At 35.0% G+C, this 21,424-nt stretch overlaps 1 protein-coding gene and 1 long non-coding RNA gene across 2 annotated transcripts in view; both read right to left on the bottom strand.

Moving 5' to 3' along the window:
• Positions 1–21,424, bottom strand: part of LOC148277984 (zinc finger SWIM domain-containing protein 4-like) — a 185,403-nt gene that overhangs the window by 101,925 nt on the left and 62,054 nt on the right. The gene's annotated exons all lie outside the window — the stretch shown is intronic.
• Positions 16,704–20,733, bottom strand: LOC148277985 (uncharacterized). Its single transcript, XR_015823319.1, has 2 exons — positions 19,797–20,733; positions 16,704–17,030 (listed from the first exon to the last, which is right to left on the bottom strand). It is a non-coding gene; the product is annotated as an uncharacterized LOC148277985 (long non-coding RNA).

Raw genomic sequence — 21,424 nt, 5'->3', positions numbered from 1 at the left:
GCAATTCCGTCTAACTTCTTGACTCTGGATTCTGCCTCTTTTGGGTTTCTCTGCGATTGCCTTTAGTACTTTCATCTCTGACGTTCTGAGCAGTTATTTGGTTTTTCTATTTAGTTTTTCTATTCAGTTTTTCTAATTGGTTTTTCGTATATTTTTTTTCTCTCTATCTATCCTCACCTCTGTTGTAAACACCATGATTTGGTCTGACACACGTTTTGTATATCCGAATTATGCTTTCAATAATCATGTGTTCATTGTACTATACATTTCTTAGGCATCCATATGTTTACTAACCGAGATGGATATGTTCTCATCATCACTATGGCAGCATCATCTGCATGGCATGTGATGTTAATGACCTTATCTCCCTTAGTAGATTCACATTTTTTTTTTATTCTTAAAAGCGTTTTTTTTTTAAACATATTTATTCTGCTTGTGTAAGAAAGGGTTTTTGGCGTAAATATTGTTGTGCTATATTTAGTTATAAAGGTGCTAAACTTGCTTTGTTTCTTTGTTGTTCTCATTATGTGTTATTTTCTAAATGTTAATATTATTTATGTCCCGAATTGAGTTGTTGTAACTCCTGGGAATGTAATTCAACGTATTATACTTGTAAAATACTTTGTGTTGTATGATTTATAAATAATAAAAAAATATATAAAAAAATATTTTGTAATTATTAATATTATTATTAAATATTATAGAAGATGTCACGAAAGCGATGGAAATGATGGAAGTGCATAACCTGAGCACATTCGGGCAACCCGCATTAGGGCTGAGGGCCTATTGGGACTGTCTCAGCCTTGCCAGTTTATCAGCTGCTTCGTTACCATCGATGTTTGACTGTCCGGGTATCCAAATTAATGTTGTACTGTTACACTCACCGCCACAATTAAGCGCCCGTAGGCATTCTAAGCTTAATTTAGAATTGATCTTGACCTAACTCGTGCTTTGAGAGCAGCTTGGCTGTCTGAGAGAATAAAAATTCTTTTGTTTTTCGTACTGTCTGCGCAAATTTTCATGTGCACATGCGAGTTCCGTTCGGGAGACGGTGGGATGGAGCCCTAGGCTAATGGAAAACCTTTTAGCGGGTCTAACTCCGTGTATCCCCGCCCCCGCTTGTCCATCTTTCTTGGAGCCGTCGATGTACCATTAAGGAAGAGAGGGAACCAAATTGGACTAGGCGGGAATGGAAGAGGGAGAGAGACGGTTATAGTTGAGTTTGATTCAATGATCGCATGAAAGACAACTTGTTATCAAAGAAATCAAGACTGGGCCATTTGTTGGCAGACCTAAGAATGAGGAAGTTGAGTGTCTTTTTTTTATTTTTTTTATTTGTTAATAGAATATTTAACTAAGTCAATTTTTATTTTTAAAAAAAATTGATGTTGTATTGTCGGCGCTATGATTTTTTAAAGTTTTGTATTTCTGAAATAACTCCGCATGTGACGTCAGAGGTTGTTCTATGACAGTTCTTCCGATTGGTTCATTTACGGTTACCAAACCGGATATCCTTCAAAGCTCTCAAATCATTGGATGGTTCATATGAACCAGTGACGTCATTCAAAGTAGTGCGTTACTACTTTGAATGACGAAAAAAGTAGTGCGTTTACTATCAAAATTAATTTCACCAACAAGCTACAAAAAGTGGCTTGGTGGGATTTTAGTTTTAGTAAAAATATAACAAGAGAATTTTTTTTTAAATTGTAAAAATGTATAATTATGCTATTAAATAAAATAAAATAAAATAATTAAAAATTTAGTACATTGAATTATAAAATTTAAAAACTTTAGATACATCTTAACTTTGCATTATTTAAACTATGCGTTGTTTAATAACTAATCTGTATTGTTTTTCTTGACATGTATATATTTTTATTATGTATTTTCTGTATTGATGTGTCATAATATTTATAAATGTATTGAATTTTTGTCAATTTTTTAACAAGTCAGGACATAGACATAGACAATTATATTCGGCATACGTGCATGAGAAGATGTATGAATGTAGAGGAAGCGAGGTCTGTATGCCAAGATAGAGTGTTATGGCGTTCTATCCTCTCTGCCTACCCCTACGGGGAAACGGCGTGATGGTTTGTTTGTATGTAATAGAATTGCGTATTATATGTATTAAATAAAATAAATGAATAAAAATGTAATACATATTTTAAAAATAATCACAGAATATAAAAAACAAAAATGTCTACTTTATATTTTTCTAAAAAAATCTTTTTGGGCTGACAAAAATGAGCTTGCTACAGCAATCGTGCATTTTGACTGTTTTATTTCCAGCTTTTTATAAGGCAAGGAGCCACATTTTGTTAGTTTTGAATATTCCATTTTATTGATCTCACCCAGGAGAAAAACATAGCATTAATCTCGAAAATATAAAAAATGCATCGAGCCCGTTTTAGAAGTGTGCCCTTCAAATACTTTTGATCCGTGCACCGCGGCAAAGCGCGGTTCACACGATCCGAAAACTGCAAGAAACTGGTGGCGATGGCGGGGTAAGTTGGTAAGTAGTGAGTACAGTGCCTACGTGTAACGTGTACAGTCGGGCCGAGCGAGTATTGATCCCGATTCCTTATTGAATGTTCAGTTTTTATTGCGCCGGGCAGGGCGGGCCGGGCGTTCCGTTAGGGGCAACGGAGCAACGAAGCAACCTTACAGTATACGCAAGCTGACTATGAACCGTGTACTGGGTGCACTATACGACGATATCCCCGCCTGCCAGCAGTGCCAACCCCGTTCGTTTGAAATGGTGATTCGAAATTTAAATTTCTCAAAGGAGGGAAATTCTAAAGATAATGGCATCCGAAAGGGGACAGAGCAGATGAATAATTCTATATACATATAGTTATATATAGTTGGATAATTTTTATTTATTTATTTATTTGACACTTTATATACATATACAATATATATATATATACATATAAGGGCGGGCATATTGCCTTAAGGCAATTTCTTCCTACCTACCCAAACCGTTCAGTTTGAGAAAATTATAAATACATGGACATATTGAATCTTACAATTTTATACAAAAATTAAAAGCAAAGATTAACAAAAATAAATATATATATAAAAAAAAAAAATAACACTACACTAAGAAGAGAGGAGAGGGGATGGGAAGGAAAAAAAAATTTATACAGCGCTTTTTTGTGAAAATCACCTCAAGGGCGCTGTACAATAAATAAGTATCCCTGCACGTCTTGCCGCTACAGAGCGCATGGACGATTGGGATTCTAGTTCCTCCTTTCCAATTATGATATATTAAAATTTTAACACATAGGAGCTAGGTTACAGCACGTCTTGCAGCTACAAAGCGCATGGACGGTAAGTAATAAGTAATCTAGCCCCCATTTCCATTTTGTTTTAATTTGACATTGAACAACAGGCGCCGTGGCGCAGTTGGTAAGACAGCTAACTGTGCAACTAACGTCGCGGGTTCGATTCCCGCGAGTTGCAAGAAAAAAATCCTAGAAAGATTTTTTCTCAATTGGTCTGGGTGTTGAGGTACATTTTTCATAACTTCCTTCCATATCCTATTTCCCACCTGCTGACAACCCTCTAAAGAAGAGGCTTAGCGGGTTATTCCTTTAAAAAAAAAAAAATGAAGTAAAGTGTTTGAATGATATTAAAAAAAAAAATTAAAAAAATCATTTTAAAAAATAGGAGTTAGATTATAACAAGTCTTGCAGCCACTGAGCGCATGGACGATTGAAATTCTAGACCCCATTTACAAAATTCAATTATATTATGGTTGATAATATTTACATATTGAAGCAAGATTACCAATTCTAGCGATGTTTGAAAAATAAAATTGTTAAAAAATATATTAGTTCGTTTTTTCGTTTGTTATCATTATTCAATAATTATCCTTTTATGCTTCTCACCTCTCCGGGTATCCCTATGCAAAAAATATGATAATCGGTCGCTCCGTTGAGACGTTAACGAAACACAAACAAACAAACACGCTTTCGCATTTATAATATAAGTATGGAAAGATTCTATCAAAAACATTTCGAAATATTAAAAAAATTCGAGGTATATTCGTCAGCATGAGATTTTATTACGTTACGGTTCTTTCAATATTTGTATTTATTTATTTATTTAAATCTTAAAGTAGGGCACACATATCATACATATTGTTATGTGTGTTCTAATAATAACATTGCAAATATATTTAATTTATAAATTGTTTATCACATATGTCTTGACCATTATTTTAAATTTTGATATGTTTTTTTCTTCATAAATACTTTTTTCCATTTCGTAATACTTTTTAATTGCTTTAAATAAAATTGAATTTTGTGACTTTGCCCTTTTCCTAAATGGAAGTCTAATTTTGTTATTTTCTCTAGTATTGTGATCGTGTTCATGCTGGTTCCGATCAATTTTTTTCCAAAATTATGTTTTTTTATTAGAGTTTATAATTTTATGAACAAATATCATTGTATTGTAAAATATTCTTTGTTTATATGTTAATAATTTCATTTCATTTACCATCAATTGTATAGCATCAATTTAAGTATAAAATGGAATTTACATTAAAAGACAGATTTGAACCTGTCACAAAATGTAGCGTGCCTACATTCTATACCAAAACTGGTGTTACCAGATAAATATTACTTAACCAATCTAATCATTAATAAAATAGCCATGCATAATTTGACGATACGCATAGAAAATAAAACTTTATTAAAAACCATTAAAACGTTGAAATTAATATAAATTTATGGCAAACAGCCATTTTATTCTTCAAGCCGTAAAACACACATACATTAAATTTAGTGTTTTATTGATATTTTAGTGAAAAACTTTATTTCATTATCATTATTATTATTATTAATATTATAGATCACTTATAACCCGTCCCCGAAGGCGCTTAAAAATAGAAGACTAGGCAGTACTAAATTTAATTTTAAATAAAATTTTAAACCAAAGTAAAATTTGGAGAAAAGCAATTCATTTTGTAATTATCGAGTTTAATTCAAATTAAACTATTCTAAAACTAAGCGAAGAATCTGTTAATAAGAGCTATAAATATATTAACAAACACGATTTTACAGTCGACAGGTTAATTAATTAACCCTTAAGGTTTGGTTTATAAAAAAATATTGAACTTATTTAAGCCTTTATAGGATACCTAGAACAAAGTGGTATTTCTTTTCTAATATTTCATACTAACCCTTTCGTTCGGGTGTTCATTTAGATATACACGATATTAGATATGAGACAACTGTACCTAAAAGAAGCACTTACTCACTTCTGGTCAAACAATTAGGAGAGGTCTCAGCAGAATGCCCGTACGAAGTTTTCCCAGAGCATGAATTATGTCATACCCAAAACCCGTACGACTTTTGCTCAGAGACATCTCTCATTTATCGCACCGAGAGCGTTCAATATTTTGGAAGAACGTATTGAGCTCTCAAGGACAAAAAATATTTTCAAGAAAGGAGTTAAGGACTAGATTTTCCTTAGTGGGAGGGATTTGAGTAGGAAACTTCTTGATGATTTTCCAAATGCTTGAGTTAACTGTTTACCATATTGATGTGCCATATATATGTTTTTAAAATATATTATATAATTATCGTTTATGTTTCTAATTCTATATTTGTGGTGATATACTCATGTGTCTGTGTCACATAATTGCTCGTCCCATCTCAACACAGGACTTTCGAGTCCCATGGAGTTACGACTTATTGTCTCAAAAAATATACAATAACCTACTACTACTACTACTACCATCACGCCATTTCCCCGTAGGGGTAGGCAGAGAGAATGGACCGCCACACACGTCTATCCTGGCATACAATCCTAGCCTCTTCCACATTCATACATCTTGTCATACATGCCCTTCGGTTCTGTCTGCTTTTGACATAACCAGACTTAAGATTTTGGTTTATTTGACCATGCCACGTCTTCCTTGGTCGTCCTCGTCTAACGTTGCCGTTCATTTTTGCCATATATACTTGTTTTACCATTCTCTCGTCGTCCATTCGTTCTACGTGACCAAACCATCTCAGAGAACCTTTCTTAATCTTATCAATTATGCTTGTCTCAGATTTACACTCTCGCCTGATTTCATCATTCAATAACCTTATGTATGTAAATAAATAAATACATCAATTTACTCTCGTACCTACCGCAATTAAAAGGCTGCGAGTTTATTATTTAATTACAGGTATCTTTAAGTACGTCTCCATTTTTATTTGCTTTTATAAGTAGTTGGCATAATACAAAAAAAAAATAGGTTTGCAAGACGTAAATCAATGCAAAATACGTGTCGTATAAAGGGTTAATGAACAAATAGAAAGACCAGACATTTATATAATAATATTAGGTATACGTTCTTTTATTTTAGGAGTCGCAATCTTACGTTTTTAACGTTTTTGCGATGTTACAAATTCAAGTCGATTCGTAATGAACACAATTTATCGTCGACTCATTTTTTACCAGAGCACCTGGCTGAAATATCAAATACCTATGTAATAAAAATAATACGTAAGGAATTTAGTAATGCCTCAGTATCTGCGCAATTGTATTTTTCAATCTAGAAAGCGTTACAGAAAACGTGCAACAGCGAATAAAGGCTTCAAGTTGGTGCGTACAAAGTCAAAATAACGACCAATCAAACGGACCACTTAACGTGGAAACATCCGACTATATTAATTTGATTGGGAGCAATTCAAGTAAAGACGGGGTACTCGTTCATGACGTGCGCGGTAAAGGGCGCAGGGGGGCAATTACAAGCGGAAGATACAAAATCATACCATCACCATGACGGTATGGTTGAAGAAAAATTCTCACGAGCGATCGCGAAGATACACTGCCGATCCCGTATCTTCAAGTTTTGAGGTTAGTACATAGATATGTACCGAGGGCTCAATTAGCCCACGTTAGACATTTTCACGCGTTCGAAGTATCAAAAATTTGCTTTCACCGAGCACTTTTTGCTTTGATAAAGATTTATTTAAATTTTAAACCGTTTTGAGGTGGCTGTTTTTTTTATCTTAGAAGCCCATTTAAAATACAAAAGAGAAATACGTCAATTTTAAAATGTCGTTGGAGGCGAATTATTTCGACAGTTGATATAGCAGCATCTAGCGGTTCAGTTTGAGAACTTGGGGTAATTACAGCGCATGCGCATTGATTACTTGACCATTAGGATTTGGTAGAAATGTTGCTACTAACGAAATTTTACTGACAGCACGTATCGACATATCGATAGAGCCAGCTTTATAATATTTCAGTTGTTATAGATGGACGAAAAGTTAACCATACCGTCTTGACAATTGTCAAAAATCATGTTAAAGCTAGCACTTATATCATTAATTGCGATTATGAGGAAGAGACCTTTAAACGTCACACATAAAGTAATTTCAAAAATAAAAATCATAGCGCCGGTAATACGATACATTTTTTCAATTGGCTAAGTTAAATAGTCTATTAACAAATAATAAAAAAACCACTGAACTTCCTGATTAACAGTTTAATTAATAAGAGGAATTAATCTACACAGAAAAAAAAACGATATTTAAGATGAAAAAGAATAAAATTAAGACAAATATTTAATTAAATTTTAACTACAACATACATAAAATAAATACAAGAGCATCAAATAACTTAATTTGCGAACAACCTAGGACCAACAGAAAAAGAAACAATTTTTTTTGTATACGGCAATATTTTTTTACAATTCACTTTCCAATGACCTAAAGAATATACAAAACATATACGTACTTAAAAACACCTAAAGAAAACAGTTCTTACAGCCCGTGTGACGAGTGATATGTGATGTTATTTCATCGACTTTTTATTTAAACTATTGTGTTATTATATATAATATCCCCTTATATCAGCACTTTTGCTGATTTGGAATAATTATAAGGATGACTTTGGATAAAAAAACAGTGTCAAGAAAAAACGTGCATAATCCGAATACATGTAATTCAATTGAGTAAATAATATCCATTGTGATAATCCTATACACATATATTCGTGAATATCGACGCTCCTTATCGAAACTCAGCCATGAACGTAGACCCCGTCAATACCTACAATCATTTGTAATGTATCTAATTGAAATCAGATTTGCTATCGTGGGCGGTTCGGTTTATTTATACGAATCTTGCGGAAATGGTGTGCAGGTACAAATGTACAAATGCTTACAACAGTTACAAGAGCCGTGGGTATATCGCACTGATTTGTACAGTAGGGATTGGATTCAAAAAACACCTTTACTTAATGTATTACGAAATATCTCATTACACCTAGCGCGCGTCTACGTCTAAAACGTGTTTTTATTAATTAATTTAATATATATGGGATAATTGGATGGGGATGTGCAAATGACACACTGATCAAACAAATAATAATTGCACAAAAAGCTTTAATAAAAATATCTTAAGAGTCCCAATCAGAACTAGCTCCCTCGGTATATTTGAAAATCTTAATGTAAAATCTGTGAAACAACTTTATGTAAATGCTCTGTTACTATACGCACATAAACATTATTCTCTACCTTTGTTACAATTTTTTTTAATTTTTTTATTTATTTGGATAACCAACAGCTATAATTATCTCATATTTATATAACAAAACAAATAACAAATAAGCCAATTACAGGTTTTCACAAGTAGCATCACAGTAAGTTAAAAAAGATTCTCGAACATAAAATGAATAGTAATTAAATGAAAATTTAAAAGAAAAGAAAAAAATACTACGTGTTATTTCGAAAGCAAACGCCGCACGTTATTAAGATTATTTTCAAATAAATCTATGTTAAATGACTTATTTCTTACATTAAAATTATTAAAAGTTCGCCATGAATATGAATTTTGCCTATAATTAGATGAAACAAGAGGTATGTGAAGAAGAGGGTTATTTCTTAAAACTTTGGAAGGAACATTGATAGAAAGTTTGCAAAGTAGTTCAGGACAGTCAATTGAACCAGAGGCAATTTTAAGTAAGTAAATGATATCCGCTATTTAATAATAATACAAGAGTTACTAGATACTCCACCCTGATGCTGCAAAAAAAATTTAATACAACCTTCGGTCAAATAGGATTGTCCTACTACTCGGTTAAAGTATACAATCTACTTCCATTATCCATTAAATTACAAGGACAATTAATAAGTGCTCAAAATATAAAATTGCTATTAAGAAATGGATAGTGGAGGTGGGTTGCTCACGGATCGATGAGTGGATTAAGCCAAATAGGTAAAATGTGTGTACTGTTTATGAAATTTGGACTCTATAAATTGGTTTTGTTTTTTATGATTATTTTAGTTTACGCTAATTACGTTTTATTATTATTATGTTAACTTTGTTAAAAAAAATCTAAGGAATATTTCACGTTTTGTACCCCGACACCCCAGTGAGGGAACATTATTCTGTATAAAAAAAATAATACTAACTATGTAAAAGTATAATAAAATATATCAATAAATAATATTCGGCCCAAGCCAATTACAACAATTTTATGAACAAGGAACTAAACAAAAAAAACATAAAACTATGTAGCAAACGAAGGCAGTAAAATAATGATATACACTATATTCAAGAACACGATTAACATATAAGACTTCGAGCTAACCCATGCCAATACAATCTCATCCCACACCGTGTTAATGGCGAAGAGGTCTACGAAAAGCTAGAAGATTTATCCCAAAGAATTATAATTTGTGTGACGAATCGACTAATGTACACATTCTGGACATGGGGGCATAAAAACAAAAGTTGCTCTTAGAAGATTTGAAAAATCGATAAATCTGTTATGCAAACTTATTAGTAAAATAGTCTAAAAAGGTGAATAAAAATATTGAAAGCTTCATATTTTCCATTTTACTTATATTTTTATTTGCAAATCTTGGAACTTTTCAGAAAAATTAACGTTTTAAAATTCAATGGTCGAATTAGAATCCACCTACGGATTTACCGTGCGTACAACGTACGACGGCCATCGAGGATTCCTGTCTCCTGACTATTTGTTCATATCGCAATCGGCTGCAACGATAATTAATTCTCGTTGATTAATATTTGAGGCGAATGAGCGGATAAAACTGAATATAATAAATCGTTTTAGGACATTGTAAATTGTAAGGTTAACAAATAACAATTATGCGCATACAAATAAGGCGGTGAGCGCAGATTGCACATTATTACGGAGCGCAATAAATCCACAGTGGGCGAGCACATAATAAAGATTCTCTACAAAGTGCACATCTCATATGCTTTACGGTTGTAAATGCGCCAATTACATCGCCAATCGGCTCCGGGTTCCCTCTCGTACCTATCCTATTTATTCCTGCCTTTGGACGTGGCATCATTATTCCTACTCGATGGCGTGAACTGCGACCCACCCAAATCCAGCTTCCGGATGCTGTCAAACGGTGTAAAAATAACCCGATGATTACATTTTGTACATAACCCAGGTTTCATGTCCGTTTTCTTGGACAAAATTATTTAAGCAACATAACCACTTCTTTCTCGTTTTGCTGACCTTTCCTTTTTTACTATTTACGATTGAATATTTGTCCAAATACACCTACTAAGCGAGGAAAAACGACAAATTTACGAAATGCTAATTCGACAGTTAAAAATCCACTTCAGATTATTTGGCAGGTAAGTGAAGTTGGTTAGCCGGGTTTATGATGTACATACATATGGATGAACGAAAGTAAGTCAAAAGTGATGGTATTTGAAAGGGATAGTGAGGTTACTGACTGCATAATAAATGTTAACAACATACGTCTAGAACAAGTAGAAGAATTTGTGTATCATGTTTTTAAGAGTTGGAAGAGTAGAAACAGATGTTGAAAGGAGAGTGAATGCGGGGAACAAAATGAACGGAGCACTATGCACTAAGCACAGTAATTGCTAATAAAAATATGTCAACTTATAATATTAGAAATCAAACACTGATTTGAGTCTACTGAACACTTTATTTTATTTTTACAAATATAAAAACAAAAATTTCGTGACAATTGTTTCAAGGCGAAACATGGTTTAAATATGGAGTTCTACAAAATAAACACCAAATCAATCAATAAAAATATGTCAATCGAAGCTAACCTGGCAGTGCACAACAGAGTTTTAGTCCCAACACTTACCTATGGAATTGAACATGGAACTGACAGAGGAAGGATGAAAGGCGAGTGAACGCGGTTGAAATGCGATCTCTTAGACGAATGTATGGGAAATCAATGTATGACAGGGTTACGAATGATGAAATCAGGCGAGAGTGTAAATCTGAGTCAAGTATAATTGATAAGATTAAGAAAGGGTCTCTGAGATGGTTGGTCGCGTAGAATGAATGTACGACGAAAGAGTAGTAAAACAAGTTTATATGACGAAAATGAACGGTAACGTGAGACGAAGACGACCAAGGAAGACGTGGCGTGATCAGATAAACCAATATCTTAAGTCTGGTCGTGTCAAAAGCAGACAGAACCGAAGGGCATGTATGACAAGATGTATGAATGTGGAAGAAGCTAGGAATGTATGCCAGGATAGACGATCTCTGCCTATCCCTACGGGGAAATGGCGTGATGGGAGTAGAAGTAGCTTCTTGTCATTTTTTGTAGGAGTATTAGTAGTAATAGTACATATGTACATCTTCGATAATTTAGTAAAATAAACATTACTTAATTTAATTACAGATTCCAAATGAAAATTCATTGAAAAAAACATGTATAAATACATGTTTGAAATTACCTTGAAATAAGTGTCCGTTTTCTGCATGAACATAATTAGATATTGACGGTTGATTTACTGTTCATTTAATTGGTATCTTTGAAATGTTTATAAGCAGAACAATTCATTGATTAGAAACACCGTGAGTTCTCTTATTTTTATTCTGAAAAATGGGGGTCAGTGCTACAGGCGAGAGGAAAAGTTATTATACCTCTACGCAAGCAGCGCACTAAATTTGGTGAGCGCGCATTTGCGGTCGCAGGCCCTATGGCATGGAATGCTCTCCCAGCAGAGGTGCGAGGCTGTGAAAGTGAAGTGATGTTTCGGAAAAAACTTAAAACCCACTTGTTCTCTAAATCATTTGAATAAATCCGTAGCACGTGACAACAAAATAAATTATTTTAATTAAATTACAAATTTAAAAGCTTCAATAAATTAACTTAACAATAGAATCACCATGTAAAGCGCCCTTGAGGTATTTTATTACGAAAATGGCGCTATATAAGTTATCCACAATAATAATAATAATAATATCTCATGACGTCACTGCGACATGTGTATATCTATTGTGACGGGTCCCCGTAAATTAATTCACGTCCTCCAAGTCCAGCGGTGGCATTCTGAAGCGCTCTCGCGGCCGTAGAAAACGCCTTTATCTCGCGTATTTACATACAAAATAAAAGCTTTTTCTACGGTTGCGAGAGCGTTTGGAATATCACCTCAGGTCTTTAAATTGCCTGGCTACTGAGTGGAGGGCGATTGTTCTCATTTTGCTAAATCTCCCCCTCCAAACCCCGATGCTTAAATTAGGTAGAGGGCGAGAGATCCAACATCCTCAGGTTTTACCGGTGGTCTCCCGAGGATGCTACTTCTTTTGTGATATAAAGCATCAGGTTCCCATTCGCGATTTCTCGCAATTACAGCAAATTACAAAATACCCACTCCCGTAGATTTGAGTAACGCGGTTGTATCAAAATGCCATTAAATAACTTCGTTGCATTTTTTATTTTTTTATTTATTTACAATTTTAAAAAACCCGTTAGGGTTACATTAGAAATTTTATATTGTCTAGTCATTTTATGTCTCGTCTAGTCTAGTTAGTTCAGTCATCATGTGCTTTTTCAGATTGATTTTAAATTCGTCTCCAGTAAAAATTTTCAAGTAGGAAGGTAAGTCGTTGTAGTGTTTAAGTCTATTATGTAGTATTTTTGACTGCCCTGTGTTTGTCTTTGCTTAACATCTTATTATGAATAATGAGTTGAATGTACGGAGTAAACAAACCGAGTTTGTTACGACAGTTTTATTAATTGGATTTAAGTTTATCTTATAAACATTTAAGAATGTCGCTTTGAGAGGAGATAGCGCGTAATTTCTATAAATGAAGATACCAGAATATCTCCTTCAGGTCTCGCCTATTATTTCTCTGAAACGGGACTGCTTGATCCAGGTTTACCGTATGTAGTTAAATATGTTATTCCTTTCGGATACCGATGTGAAGATGGTCGACGACTAGTTCGGAATGATGGTAAACTGATTCCCAGTACAGTGCGCGGTACATGGCTACACGGCTACACGACTACACGGGTAGTTTTATGGCTCTGAAACAGTACTGCAGCGTGTAATAAGACTGTTAAAAGTGTAAAACGTTGCTGACTTATTTCTCGCTGCACCGAGAACTTCATTGTCTTCAGCTACCTAAATAAATACCAGTGGCGAATGGTGATTTTATTTACAGGTAAGGTATAAAAAACATCACATATTTGTACCTACATTTATTTATTTATTTATATATACGCCTAATGGGCATTTTGATGGACAAATTTTTACATAGAAAATTATTATAACAAAATTAGAAAGACTCAAAGGTTTATAGCAGACTTTGTGGGAGTGGAAGCGGGAGAGAGGTGTTTATAATTTAATTTGATTCAGTGATCGTTTAAAAGAAGACAACTCGTTAAAGAAATCAAGACTGGTATGTTTGTTGGCAGACCTAAGAATTCTGGGCATAGGGGAATGAAAACCATAGTTAGTTATATGGTTATCGGTATGAAAGAGTATGTTTTGTCTGAGGTTTCTAGTTAGGATATTTAATTTTATTGAGCTCAGTAGTTCAGGCGCATCAAAGAGTGAGTTGAGAATTTTAAATATAACTATAAGGTCGGATTTATTTCGACGGTCTTAAAGAGAAGATATATTCAAGGTAGTTTCCAACTCATTATACGTATATAGGTCTCTGGATAAGCCCAACCTACAGCCTATCTCGATATTAGGTATTCAATTGAAATGTGAACTGGCCGCATTGTTCTAGTAATTACCAGTGCTAAAAACGGCCGCGTGGAGCGCTACATGTCCTGCAATATGACGCGTGAAAGAATATATAGTGTGTCAAAAGTACCATCTCAAAGAAAAATAGTCCATAAGATAATGTTTGAAATACTGTTTTCCAAATCAAGAATCTTCAAATAATTTGTGAAATCTGCAAGTTTATTCTAGGAGAAAAAACCCGCACTGGGGTTAATACATTCAAAATATAGTATACTTATTTGTATGAAAAAATAAGCTGGAATATTTGGCTAGTTTCTTGGCTCACCGCAGGGCGCTGGGCGCGCTTTATTAAAATTTATATTTATATTAGGATACAAATACAAACGGTGGAAATGATTTAAAATGAATGATAATTATTTATTTGTTTTTCTGTAAATAAAGTTACAATAAAGCATTTTTATGGTTAGTCAAATATAATGGTAAGCTGTGCATAATCGCTTCTATACACGGTTCGCCCCTGATAAATACCTACCTATTTAATATGCTATCAATAATTATGCTTCGAGTACTATGCAATTAAAATCCATAACCTACTTCCGTTATTTATTAAGACAATATGTTAAGTACTGAATTTACATTTTCTATACTAGCAACTTATATAAGATTAAATATCCCGTTCCTACCCAAATCCTTCCTATTTCAAATTCTCGTTCCTCTACCGTCATGTGAGCAAGTCACACGTAAAAAGTTGTCTCTTTGATAAATCTTTATCATATCCTGCGTTAGCATATTTTGTACAACGTGGAGTTTAGTGTTATATAAAAAGCCTAAATTATACAGTTAACCAACATCTACACGATACCAGTATCCGTGCTACAGCAATAGTGAAGTGCTTCATATAAGAAACAATCTAAAGAACTTTTAAAATGAGTAACAATTTCCATACAGTCCACTAAACTCTAATTCCCTCTGTTATCAGTGTACAATGCCTGAAAGGCATTGAGCTGAGCAAACATTCCTTTTTGGTCCTTCGAGACGGATTTAGAAAAAATCTGTGTCATTCGGCCTAAATCAATTTTGAATTGCCTACGATTGCAAATGTACAGTTTTTTTTAAGTAAATTTAATTTCTTTATTTAGGAAAAAAAGAAAAAAAAACGAGTTTATGTGCAGGGTTACAAAACAATATGTGGCATTTTTCATAAATTAATACATATAAATATATAAACCTATACAGTCAACATTCTATGTTAAGTTTTCAGTCTGTTGAACGCCAAATTCACAATTTGTTTTTGGAGAAAAGGTATATATATATTTGGATAATTTATATAGCGCCATTTTTGTGAAAATAACCTCAAGGGCGCTGTACAATAAATAAATATCCCAGCACGTCTTGCAGCTACAGAACGCATGGACGGTTGGAATTCAAGTCTCTATTTACTTTTTTTTTCAGTGCAACAGGAAATTGGATACAAAAACCTTTTTTTTGCGCGTGGTAAAAATTTGAGCATTTAATTGCACAGCGAAATTTTTCAAAAATGCATGGAAAAATTAACAAAAATGATTTTAATAAAAATGAACGAAGTCACTAGTTCTCCGAAACCAACCACTGAAAGCAGCCATCGAGTAGAAACACATGGAACTTATATATATTTATGCATAGTTTTGAAAATGTCGCGAAAGCTATTACTCCGGTTATATAAAATCATTACATTTAATAGAGATTTATTTGAAGACGTTTTACTATGACAAATCGTTAGGTAAGGCGGGGCCACGCTATTACAGTTTCAGTTCTTCCTCGGATGTAATATTTCTTGCTCAGAACGCACTGATATTTTTTCTAGAATATCTGCCTCAGCATAATACTTATTGCTCGGATTATGTATGTAGGTATGATGGCGTGTAAAGAAAACCGCGTTACGTTCGAGTTAGCGGCAAATAATGTCTTACAATGTTGCAGGGGAGAATCTAAAAAGCTAATCGTTTACAAGAGAAGCGCACACGTGCATTAGATGGCTGGACGACATTTTCATAACGGTTAGACGAGTTGGAATTTTTCTCAGCAGATTATAGAAACGTGGCTTATAAAGGGCATTACAATCATGTAATATATAACGCGGCGTGAAATTATTGCAAGCGCAGGGCTGGGCCCCCATTACAAAACAGACCTTTCTTCTATTCCCTATATTCTTTACGAAAACGTGTATATTCGTATAAAATTTGAAGTAACAATGTTGGTGTACCAAAGCAGCACCTCGTGGAAGTACCAAAGTAGGGAACAAAATGCCGAACACTCTTCTAGTGGTACGGAAGGCCGGTTGACAACTTTCAATAGGCCGGTTTCTCCTGAAGAGTTTTAAGTAGTTTCCTCTCCACATGAGCAAATGCTGAGAAGTTCCTGATTGGCCCACATTAGAAAATCCTTCCTGATTCCAACAGTTTAGCTAAAATATTGTAATACAATAGCAGAAAAATCCTATTTTTGATTTCTATAAGCAAGGTAAAAAATAATGCAACTCCCATTTAAAAATATATATTAAAAAAGCACCTCATGGACGGTCAGTTGCAGATAGGTAAGTGATGATCATGAACTATTTAGCAATATTTCATAGTCCCTGGACTGGAACTTGAAGAACTGATCGCTTCAAATGATGATTAAGATACACTGCACATGATGTACCAATGCAGTGCCCTATGCACCATTGGGAGCGAAAAGGTGAATGATGATGAGAATCTGTTTTTTTTTGTTGTAAATAATGAAGGATTTAATTATTAGGTAGGATGATTTACATAGCGGCATTTATGTTGAAATAATAGCAATTGTATATAAAATGCTTTTTATTTAATAGTAATTATTTTTATACATATTTAATTTTCCATTGTAAAATATAGCCTTATCTAATGACATGCGCCGTGGCGCAGTTGGTTAGACGGCCCAACTGTGAAACTGACATCGCAGGTTCGATTCCCTTCAAAGATTTTTTCTCGATTGGTGTGGGGGTGTAGTGGTGTATTTTTTAGAACTTTCTTCCATATCCTCGCTTTCCCACCTGCTGACAAGCCTCTACAAAATATAAAAATACTCGTAGGTATGCTAGGACTGAGTAGTATGTACAGTCCATTCGACGCTCGCGTGTGCGTAACAAAAAGTTTTCATATAAATCATTAAATATGCGCACCACCGACAGGCACCAACACATTAACATAGGCCAATTAACATTCGAACGCACCGCACTATCCGGTAGATTTTCTTTTATGATTTAATGCCTGCATTAAAATGTTGATATACATAGGTTTATCTTACAAGTTGCATTTGAAATCACGATTCTATTATGACATTGACGCGACACGTGCATACGAGCGCATAAAACTGAAGCAGTTATAGATCATGACAATTTTGTGTGGATTCGTGCTTACAAACATGTCGATAAGCTCTACGGGGACGATGTTTGATTCTAAATATGGAAGATATATATAGTTAATTGATGACATGTGCGTAATGTTTAATAACGTAGTACGTTTAATCTCAGGTAAAATATCAATTTGTGTTTAGTAAAACCACGTAGGTAACTGGTTTGTTAGAGTTGATAGTGAAAATGAATTTGTTAGTGGATCGTGCGCAGTTCTAGCACGTACAATAATTACACAAATAAAGCCACCGGATTATAATGAATGTGCCACATTTTCCTTTGTTATTTCGTTAACTATAGCGGGAACATTTTATTAATGGTCATAATTTGTATATACCAGTGATAAATATGACGCCATGTTCTTTTGTACAAATCTCGTTTAATCATTAACAAGTTTTTCCTTTTTAGGGGTAGTTAGAGTTATTATCTATATTTATACCAAACAGGCTACAAATTATAAAGTAAATCACGTTGAAGTTACAGTAATATATATTTTACTTTCGGACACACCTAAATTACACGTTTTAATACTAAACGAACATTTTGTTGAGGCACATGCATTACTTCCTGTATTGGTTCAATAAACATTGAATTAACATTTGATTAGTGTGCCAATTCGTTTGTAATTTAAGACAAATACGTAATATATTCACTGAACCACAGGAAGAAAACAGTCCCCTCAAGAACTCGAACCTAGGAACTCGAGTACAGGAGAGCTATTTATCTTGTGATGTAATGAATTCACGTTGCCATGGTAATTTTTCTCTCGTTTCTTTCGATCTAAATATTCACTAAAAATGTAACATTTTCATCATAGCTTTATTTTCAAATGAATATGTAAACATTTGTTGAATTAATTAGTCTCTTTTAGACGATCGAAATGTAAAACAAGAATCCTCTCCGATTTTTGGGACGTTTTGATTGCCGGACGAGTTTTACATAATTTCAAAATAAAAACAATATTTCCTGGTTTAAAAAAGGAATATAACCCGCTAAGTCTCTATTTCAGAGGCTCGTCAGCAGACGGGAAAGAGAGTATATTGAAGGAAGTTATGAAAAAAAAGCCACAACACCCGGACCGATTAAGAATAAAATCTTTCTTGGATTATTTATTTCTCGCAACTGGCGGGAATCGAACCCGCGAGGCCAAATTCAGTTTGCTGTCTAACCAACAGCGCCACAGCGCCTTGTTATTTTCGATTCGAGCGTAAATGACGACCGTATGACGTAATTTCTTATCAAAATTATTCGCGTTTGAATAATTCGGGAGATAAATTATTATGTCCCGGTAGTCGGCTACTGTCGACAATGGCGGCTAGCGCTCATTGGATGCAGAATATAAATGGATACATTATTATTGTTTAATAATACCAACGCCCTTTGTCACCGATTGATATTCAATTGGCAGCGACATTCCGACGTAGGAACACACTGCAGCGGACGCGGTACCTGGAGTCCAGCCGTCCAGCGAGGGCCGGGCAGGCTGCCCATTCACTATTTTTATAGCGGAATATCGTTTTGTGGAATCTCGCTGAACTTCACGGTTGATTGACGCCCGTAAATATCGAGTTGCGGATCGCGGACAAGAAATGTATGACCTAACAGAAGAGCACATAATTATTAATGCGGTAACAGTAGACTGCGGGTTATTCAATTATTCGGGTACCTCGGATTAGTACACAGAATACAAATTGTAATCGGTCGTTTAAAATTATGACCTATTGAAAATTCGTAGGTAGTTGCTTAGTTAACTATTGACTATTTTTTATTTTAATTTAATTTTTAATTTAATTTTGTTTATTCAGAAAAACAACAGCAATACAAAAAAATATACACAACATTATAAAAAAAAAAAACATAAAATAAAGCCAAATCAGTTTTCCACATAAATACAATTATAAAAATCCAGTTCAGTTAGATATAATTCAGAGAAGTGCATGTGTGCGATTTTTTTTTTGTGTGAGGATGCGTGTGTAAAATAGTGGAGTGTGGTTTTGGTAGGTATGTGAATATGTGTGTGATTGTATATGGGTGTGAGGGTAGGTTTATGGACAGGGTGAGTGTGTGTTTGATATGAGTGAATAGAAACAACTTAAATTTATAATGTAAAAATATATTTTTTTAATAATGAAACATAATTTTTTTCATATAATAGTTTTTTAATTTTGGTTTTAAAAGTGAGTTTACTGCAGTTAAATATGTCTATGTTACTGAAAAAAAAAATTATAATTACGCGTCAAGCGAATCAGAGGAGAGTTCTGTGCATAGTTGGTGCGAACTGTAGGTACATGGAAAAGAGATAGATTCGTGTGACGGGTGCTATAAGGTTATGAGTATTATTTGTTTTTAATTTGATACTTTTGTCCGCATTGTTCGCGTAGTAATTAATCGCTATCGATGAACGGCAGATCAATCGGTACCTATGTTACTGATAAAACTGGATTCGTCGGTGTCGTCAGCCAGAGCAGATCCAGTCTGGACTCGAAGCGAGAACGAGAATGGAGGTAAATGACTTCACGCGCGATATTTATATCAAAAATATTCTAAAAACTGTGTCACGATAGACTCCGGCAGAGCACCTCTCGGGGCCTCATCTCGAAACTTCTTCAAATACCTCCGCATAAATAGAGAAGTTTATATTCTAATTTTAGTGCACCCATAAAGTTATCCATTCACTGTAGAATATGCGCTGAGCGGCTCCAGCCATTAAGCAATAAACAGTCGTATATTATACAATTTGACCGGCGATATCGAGCCGAGCACGATAGCCTGTCGGAAAGGAGTCGGGCGACAGTCGCACTCGGCCAGCCAGCGTCCGGTACCGCCAGTAAAGCGCAATCGGACACATCGGGATTTTATACTAATTGATCGAGTGAAAAGTGAAGCGTTCCCCGTGGGCCCTGTGGCGTCAAGGAAAATGTCCGGTGGCCGGCGGCCGCTCGTCGGATCAGCTGCCGGGCTCGGCTTCGGCGACTGCCGCATGCCGCCGGTCGCGGGCGCGTGAGACCGTCGCGGGAATTCGGCGATCGGATGTGAGCGAAAAGGCCTCTTAGTCACGTTGAATAATATTTGCGGTTCCAATTATTTATTAGTCACATTATCGCGAACAGCCGAGAGGCGAACAAATCCGCCGGTTCAACACAATTTCCATATTGTCCCGGAACGAGTTTACGGAACGAGTTTTGGAAACCGTTGGCTCGGTGCATAGTCTCACATATAAAGGCGTAATTGTTTTAAATTACTATTCATTTCCTCCCGACCCGAGCATGCGTGCTGCGTGCTGTGTGTGCGCCGCGGACCCGCGCACTGAGGCGGTCGTTTTCCGAGTTTCGATACGGAATACGGAATTCCTTTCGGTTTAAGCTTCGTAATAGGATTACCTAGAATTCGAAGTACACTTGTTTTTACGAAGAAATTCAATATTTTGACGCCGCAAATAACTACGAAGTACTTGTGTATTCAGCTGGTCGGGAACGACACTAATTCTTTACCGAAATAATAAGCCGACGAGACAGTTTTCATACCTCACAATAACATTAAACATCAACAAAGCGGAATGCAACATACATGTTCCCTACCGACGCGATAACAATCACGCGAACGAGAAATAAATACTGCGGAAAACTGCATTTAAGGACTCCATTCTACCGATCGAATTTCGACTGAAAGGAAATGGCAATTCATCGCAAAATATAACATGTATTAATTAATTCAGATCGTTGGGTTTCTCACGGTTGCGGAGTCGGGAGCTGGCGCTGGTTCTGCGTGCCGCATGAATATTTAGGTGTATTTTTAGTCTCCCTTCGTCTCGGAACTGGTTATTAGGAATAAGGAATAACAGTAATAATTATTGCGACTGGAGCACACTCGAGTGAGCAATCGAGACATTGCATTGTATTGAGGCATTTTCCGCCCAACGATATTTTTGCAGGCGAGGGCTGCCGGATACAATCGATATTATTCGATTCGTACCGCGTACGCTTTGCGATATTAACGCGTATCTAGAAATAGTGGTAATTAAATCAATCTAATACATAGTTACGTCCGT

This window comes from Micrasema longulum, unplaced genomic scaffold, assembly GCF_059751315.1.
Source record: "Micrasema longulum isolate JH-2025_06_02 unplaced genomic scaffold, ASM5975131v1 h1tg000943l, whole genome shotgun sequence".
NCBI classification, from domain to species: domain Eukaryota; kingdom Metazoa; phylum Arthropoda; class Insecta; order Trichoptera; family Brachycentridae; genus Micrasema; species Micrasema longulum.
Note: the sequence above shows the minus strand (reverse complement) of the source record. Positions and strands in the feature narration are given on the sequence as shown.